Consider the following 8,530-nt stretch of genomic DNA (forward strand, 5'->3'; position numbering starts at 1 on the left):
ATCAAAAATACAAACAAGTTCCAGTTAGTTCCAGTTCTCAAAAGTCTTGTGAACAAATATTCAGTATGGGTTTTATGGACTTATTTCAATTACTTAAATAATATATTTTTTTCACTTACCATGCTTAAACATCATTTTCTCAAAACTACAAATGTTTGCATACATGCGGCTCACATATTATTGCAGCAGAGTTTGTGTTGAATACAGTGTAATCAGACTTTACCACTGAAAATAAGTAACAGAAATAAGCACAAATGTCAGGGCATGTCAAAACACCTCCAGGGCCCAGAAAACACCTCAGACCCCAGAGGGTTAACAAACTTTACTTTTGGTAAGTTCATTGTTAAGGCCCTATTTGATTCACTCCCCAAAATATGTGGCTCTATACTACATTATCAGGCTGCTTGTAAACAGCTAATCAGATCTGAAAAAAAAAAAAAAAAAAAACCTTCCCTGGTACACAATCAGGTCTGTCATCAATGTTGAGAAAAATGTCTGTAATGAAAAACATAACTAAAACAATTCCTTATCAGCAAAATGGAATCCTCAAGGTCATTGATATTACTTGTACTATTATAATATAAGTCAGGCTATTAATCTATACAAATACAATTCGAAAATGCAGTCAAATGAATTACATTAGGGCTTTTCACAGTTGAAATAGTTAACCCATGTTCATTTTAAACCCAGGGTAGGGCTTACTGATATATCGCATGCGATTGTCACGCACATTTCGTCAGTAAAGCTGGTTCCCTGATTACCACGAAATCGCCATCACCTGCTTTCAAATGGAGTGGCATTTAATAGACAGAACCGTAGATCACTGACAAGCCACGCAATATCGCGTTCATATCGCAGGTGAATCGCCTTCGATAATTCTCTGTTAACCAATCAATGTTCTGCAGAGTGTAGCTCCACCCTTTTGGTATGGTACTATTGTGCTTGGTAACCCAACGAAAGGGTCCCAAAAAGTGGTAAGGTATGGTTCGGAATTAGGGTACCATTCACAACTTTTGACAATAGAAATGGCAAAAATTGTGTGGCATACTGTACCCCTCAGTGGAAACGAGACATAAATCTCATTATAATCGCATTATGAGGCTGCATGTAAACATTAAACATGCAAATAGTTTAAGAAATGTCTTTAGAAGTAAATATATTGTGTTTTCTATCCTATCAGTGTGGATGGAACAGTGATTCTTTCAGAGAGTCTGAAGTCAGGTTGTGATAACTGCATTTTTAAGATTGCACAACACACTGAAAGTAGATGAAGCCTGAAAACACACCCTGACTGAACGACTGACTGCAAACTCACACTGCACTTATATGGTACTTCAAATTTGAAATGCCACGATGCAATGGTTAATAATTAATTGTACTAAAAATGAATTTTATTGAAATAAATCTCATTTTCAACATGTTGATACTGGAACTTTATTTGAACAGGATTGATGGAGAAGACAAATTATAAAGGTAACTTCCCCAGCTCAAATTTTTGATTTGGTTAATATATTTTTTCTGTAGAAAGACAAACATAAATAGTGATGAAAGCCAAAATATTAAACATCACAGATGTATATTTACTGAATAATCCACTGTTTTGTAGAGGAGTGTCAAAGTGACCATTTTCACCTGAGATTTGGAGCCAAATAAGAGGAGTGTAAAAAAAGAGACAACAATATTCACAGTACACAGTTAAAATTATTTCTGGGATACCACAAGAGTTCATTTTCTAATTATTGGAAGGGTGCCATTGAGAATTATTACTAACTTGATCATCTACAAAGCACTGAGCCTAAACTATAACCTGCTGATGAGTGACTAGTTACAATACTACTTCAGCTTTAAATCTAAATCGATTCTTTCCAACAGTCACACGGTGACGTATATATCCAGTCTGAGCCTTTCCCTACTGACCTTTACTGAGGTAAAAATACAAATCATAAAGACAGACTAGTAAAACTACATTGAATTGACATTTTAGGAACTCTGATGTGTGTTTTTTTTTTTTCTCCTTGTGCACTTTTTATCCATTTGTTTATTTATACATTTTCTGGCATCTCTATTTGTGTGTTTGTGAGTATGTGTTTAATGTGGTACTGATCCCATGACCAGAAACATGACAACTTGTAATGTTGCAAGACAATGAGTATTTGTATGATTTGTTCAGCTACATTCCATAAACTTTTCAAGCAGTAAGGTAGAAGGAAATAGATTATCTAAAGATGTAAAGATTTCCAAATAAAAGGAGCATGACAAAAAAAGTCAATCAGAATGTTCTAGATCATGTGAGAAAAATAAAGTTTAAGTAGTCACAGAATAGTTTTCGCATCATCATATCATAATCTGACCTCTGTGCTCAATAACCACCAATAATATAACAACCCTGCTGAGAAGATCAGCACAGATGCTCACTACAGGGTCCCCACCATGCTTCGAAACTTAACCACCAATACTGCCTTGGTCAACCAGTATAACCAGAATGATCACACAGGCTGGACACGTTCATGCATTTTGCTGATGAACAGATTTATAAATGGAAAAATGGCAGGTTACTAATCTTGCTGGTGAGGAGAAAACCAGCTTAAACAGCATAGATTGAGAACCCATGTTTATGGACCTGCTGGTATTTTTTTTTTAAACTGTAAATAAGATTATTGGAGTATGTTTTACAAGAAAATACTATTTCAGTCTTTATTCTTCATTCAATGCGTGTCTTAGTAATTAATTTGTGAAATGTAAGAGCAATTTCTGAGTGAAAATTGTGTTAAACCCTACACCATTTCTTTAGTGAACTATAGAAACAGTATTTCTTTCAACTTGACAGACCTGGATGCATGTCTCACATTTTTGTCAAATGATACATACTGCTTTTATCTGAGGAAGCGTAACACAACACTTTTTCCATTTCAGCCGCATTTTTTAAATAAATACAGTACTTGACTTTCTGGTAGTTTCCTAGAGTACTAATTTATTTTACAACAAAATGAATGCCAAGTTAGTGAGCTAGAGTGAGTCCAATGGCTGTAAACTTATCAAGATTTTCAGGACTTTAAATCATGGCTTGAAACTGACTTTTTTGCCACACTTGCCGATGGGTTGAGAAAATAAATACCGGCCATAAATATTTTTTTACTGGCCATGAAATTGTATTTACATTATTTCATTAAAAAAAGACAGAACAAATTATATTTTCCTAATTTATTCTGCTGTTTTTTAAAGAAATAATGCAATTTCATGGCCTGCAAAAATGAAAATTGATTAAATGAATTCAAATGAAATTTGTTTTTGCAATTTTTTTTAAATATATTTTGTTAAAAGAACACCAGGTTTGCGATGCTTTTGCGTAGGACTGCATGATTTTACCCCAAAATCATATTGCGAAAAGTTAAAGGGATATTATTATTTTGCTACTTTAGTTGTCTCAGGCCTCATTTATTATTTTTATGGAACCCATTTAATATTAATATACAAACAATTATAACAATAAAATACATTTATTTTATTAAAATATAAAAAAATACATTACTTTAGAAATAATACAGTATTATTGTATTGTAAAAAAAAAACTACATAAAAAAACAATAATTTTATTATAATAATTTCACAAAATAACAGTAAAATTACAATACTAATATTTATGCCCATCTTCATTTCTTAGCTTTAAAGCATTAAGCAATGGCACTTGTATTGTGGCAGAAAATGGCAGGGAAACTTTAAAGCTTCTGTTTTGCTGACAAACTTGGGAAGATGTTTGGTGCATGTTGCATGTTATAATAAAATCATGATCACTAAAGTATACTTTGAAAGGCTTGTGTGCTCATAATAACACGGTGGTCTTTGCAATTGATAATCACAGTGAGCCATATCAGGTTCTCACAAGCATGCATTATTAGAATTCATTAAAAAAATTGTTACCGGCCAGTATAGGTGAACAGCACTGATTTTTTTAAACTCGCATTTGGTGTTAATTATAGGCCATGTTTTAAAGTATTACACATTTATAAAAGTATGGCCTTTATAAAAAAAAAAAAAAAAAAAAAAAAAAAAACTAAACAGGGTTATTATTGTTAATAACTAAAACCATAAAAAATAAACATTTCCATTACTTGAAATAATTACTAACTTGATCATCTCTACACAAAACAGAGCCTAAACAAAGTTTAGCAATAAACCACTGACGAGTGACTGGTATAATAGTTACAATTCCAGCTTTAAATCTAAATGGATTCTTTCCATCAATCACATAATGACATATATGAGTGTCTCCAGTCTGAGCCTTTCCCTACTGCCCTTTACTGAGGTAAAAATACAAATCAAAAAGAAGAAAGACTAGTAAAACTACATTTAACTGACATTCCAGAAATTCTGATGTGTCTGTAAACATTTCATAGAAATGTTTCAAATTGTAAGAAACAGATTATCTAATGAATGGAACGCGCCTAAATGACGGTGAGAACGTTTTAGCTCACATGAGAAAAACAGAGCTATTTTTACATATGGAAGAAAAAAAAAAATCACCTGTCTAAAGAACAAGCTTTTTAAAAAAAACAATGCCATTTACACGTCTGACCAGCTGGTTCACACGTTCAAATGAACCGCACTCACAGAGCAATCACACCAGGGTTCGTTTTCAATCAAACCAAACATGCCAAGTGTGAAGTCTCCCGCACAGGAAGAAAACACTAAGAACATTATTTGACACATATATTATTCATTTTATAAATTTTATATTTTACTAGTAAAATCTGTCTCATTCACTTAGAGAGACACTATATGACAGCAAGGAGAACATAGGAAAATGTGATCCATTTAAATGCTGTAATTTTGCATAATTTACAATGCATAATAATGCATAATATTAGTATGTAATTAAATGTAATATGTTATGTAATTAAAATTAATTTCAATAAATAAAAATACTGTTAAAAATCACACATTATTTGTTTGTCACATGTAGTAGACCATTTTTGTGCCGTGGGTAATAGGAGGATTTTTCACCCAGCTACTACCGCAAGTATATTTCAAACCTGAGTCATATATGAACACAGCAAGGACCAAAGACCCAAAACAGGAAGATGAGACCCTAAAGAAGAACAGAATGCTCATGCGTATATTTTTTTTTTTCTCTTCATAATAGTGATGTTCCCCATCACAGTTCAGTTTGTCTCCTCACAGCAGATCATTTGTAAATGTGATGGAGGGATTGACTCCTTTCAGGGCTTGAAATTAACTTTTTTACTTGGTAGCACTGGTGTTCCCATCTTCAAAAAGTTAGGAGCAGCAGCAAATATTTAGGTGCATCCGCCAAAAGTTAAAGGGATAGTTCATAGTTCATCAAGTGAAATTGTGATGTTTATCTGCTTACCCCCAGGGCATCCAAGATGTAGGTGACTTTGTTTCTTCAGTAGAACACAAATTATGATTTTTAACTCATACCGTTGTGGTCTGTCAGTCGTATAATGTGAGTCAATGGGAACACAATCTATAAGAGTCAAAAAAACATGCACAGACAAATCCAAATTAAACCCTGCGGCTCGTGACAACACATTGATGTCCTAAGACACGAAATGATCATTTGTGCGAGAAACCGAACAGTATTTATATAATTTTTTACCTCTAATACACCACTATGTCCAACTGCCTTGCACATGGTATCCATGAGGTGTGAACGTGCTCCGGCGTAGTTTAAAGGATTAGTCCACTTTCAAATAAAATGTTCCTAATAATTTACTCACCCCCATGTCATCCAAGATGTTCATGTCTTTCTTTCTTCAGTGGAAAAGAAATTAATTTTTTTGATGAAAAAATTATTATTCTCCTTATAGTGGACTTCAATGGACGCCAGACAGTTGAAGGTCAAAGTTAGTTTCAGTGCAGCTTCAAAGAGCTTTAAACGATACCAGACGAGGAATAATAGGAATATACCGATATCAGGCGAGGAATCTATAATAGTGAACAAATCTGACATTTCAGTTTGCTATCAAGATACTCTTAGCTTATTTTTTTTATTAATAACCATTATCAACTCACCTATGAGGCATGCAGTGAAAAGGGATGATGTGTTTTCCCTCCTCCTCTTGGAAATTTGCCGATACTCCTCACTTCCTCCCAAGATTCACGGCATGACTCTCCAGTCTGCAAATGCTGACTTGGTGGCTGCATAGATTCCTAAAATAATTCCCACTGGGTTAAATACTGTTTACACAGGGTTAACATCATTAATAATTTAACAATTACATTTAACAAATAAATCCAGTTATTAGAGCTGCATGATCAATTATGTAAACATCACGATATCATTCCTAAGTGACAAATGCCTATTAAACATGAATAAAGGATTATAGTTTGAATATAAACCCAGGTGTCTACAGAAGTGATCAAAATAGAGCACAGCACCTTTTGAAAGTAATAAATAACTTCAAATAGCAATTGTATTGATTACATCGTTATGCCACAAGTTGGTGACAAGTATCTTATTAAATTTGTTAGTCATTGAACCATTCATTCAAGAGATTTGTTAAAAAAAAAAAAAAAAAAAAAAAAAAAAAAAAACTGATTCATCCAGTAATGAAACAAGGGAAGTATTTATGAGTGAGTCATTGAATCATTCATCAAACCATTTTTTTTAAATAATTTGTTCAGATTAATTAAACATTTTAAATAGACTGCAGCAATTGACATTTTGTCAGAAACAAAAAACTAGTGATTCTCAATTTATCCAGAATCATGCAGCTCTACCAATTACAATAGAAAAACCAACATACACATTCAGTAAGACACTATATTGCTATATAATACTAAATAGGTTGTGTATTAATAATAATAATAAATTATATAAAAAATCCTCACCATTAGCATTTGCGTGTTCCTCCTCAACATGTCCGACGAGGATGTTTGTGAACTGTCCATCAAGCAGGACGTGGACACTATCACACACTCCTTAACAGACAGGTCATTGTCTCCGTCGATAATGAAAGAGATGAACTGAGCTGACGATACTTTAACTGCGGTGTTCTCGCGGATGGTATCCGCTATCACGCCGATGATATTGGCACATGATTTGTCATTTGCATACATCATGTTGATTGCAACGACGTTCTTTTTCATGAGCTGCCACATAGGTTTAAATTTAGTAAAGGCAAGCTCTTCTTTGGTGATGGTGTAGGTGGTGTTAAATTTGACATTCAGCTTTGCCAATTGAGCAGAATGACCGATAGCATTAATATTCGAACTTGATGAACCCGATTTGTTTGCCACACACGCTTAAAATGAGTTGATTCAATGGCAAACGCTGTTACCTGCAAACACGGTCCCATAGGCTTTACGCCGACCAATCAGACTGTCAATGTGTCCCTGTGCCTTTGGGTTCAGTATCTTTTGGTTCAGTGATAAGAATGCCAGTCTGAACGCTAAATGTTTTTTGGTCCAGACCAAACGAACCAAGCGAACTGAACCGCAAGTGTGAACACACCCTAAACCAGCACTATAGGAACTATCAGTGACGTGTACAGTGATTGGTCAAACACATGTCAAACACTGGCACCCGGCATTTTTAAAAACAGTGATAATGGCACTTACCTGTTGTCTGCAGGGTTGTTCTTTTCTCCGCCTTGATGAGATGAAATACTTAAAGTTGTCATAGGAGATTTCGTCTTTTAGCCCCACTTTTTGCTCTTTCAGTTGTGTAAATTATGTGTTTACATTCCATCTCCGTTATCACGAAAGTCACGACACACAACAAACACATCCTCCATACACCTGTAAATGCTGCGCTTAAAGACGCCGCTGTCGACCGCTTCAGAGTTCCTACTACCGGTGCGAATGCAACCAAGAACATGGCCCGGGGGAGAAATTACTTCTCGGTGAACAATCGTAGTGGCTAGTTCCTATAACTGCGTTCCTAGAACTATTCAGTGCAAAAGCCCCTTAAGTGTTAATTATAAGTTTAGAACATTCTGACTTTTAAGTCCTAATTATGACATAAAAAGTCGAAATTATGATAGGGTACAACAGGGCTAAAGGTGCCGCAGAGCAAAAGGCGCTTTTGATTTTATTTTCTTCTAAACCACTAGATGGCACAAAAATTGCCACAGCACTTTCCTAAACGTCTAATGAAAATTTGACTGATACTCGACACGATCGTGGGCAGCAGTGCAAAGCTGATTCTGAGGCAGTTTGATCTAATATTTTATGTTTTTTTTTTTTAAATGTTGTTGATTTAAGTAGCTAATGAGAATTGATTAAATTAATGTTTGTATTTTCAGACAAAGGTCTTCTTAATGATTTTCAGTTTTGTTCAAGGTAATTCAAACAACAGATTCAACGGAATATGTAAAAGAATGGTATTTGGGGTAAAAAGTGCATCTGCTGTTGGGGCAAAAGGCACAATAATTAACATGATAAGAGCTGCTGACTTTTCCATTTGTTGACATGACATGATTAGATTCAGTTGGTAAATATCATATCAAGAGATAATACCCATATTTATAATGAAACAATCCCATTTAAAATACAATATTAATCATAT

This window comes from Chanodichthys erythropterus, chromosome 11, assembly GCF_024489055.1.
Source record: "Chanodichthys erythropterus isolate Z2021 chromosome 11, ASM2448905v1, whole genome shotgun sequence".
Lineage (NCBI taxonomy): Eukaryota > Metazoa > Chordata > Actinopteri > Cypriniformes > Xenocyprididae > Chanodichthys > Chanodichthys erythropterus.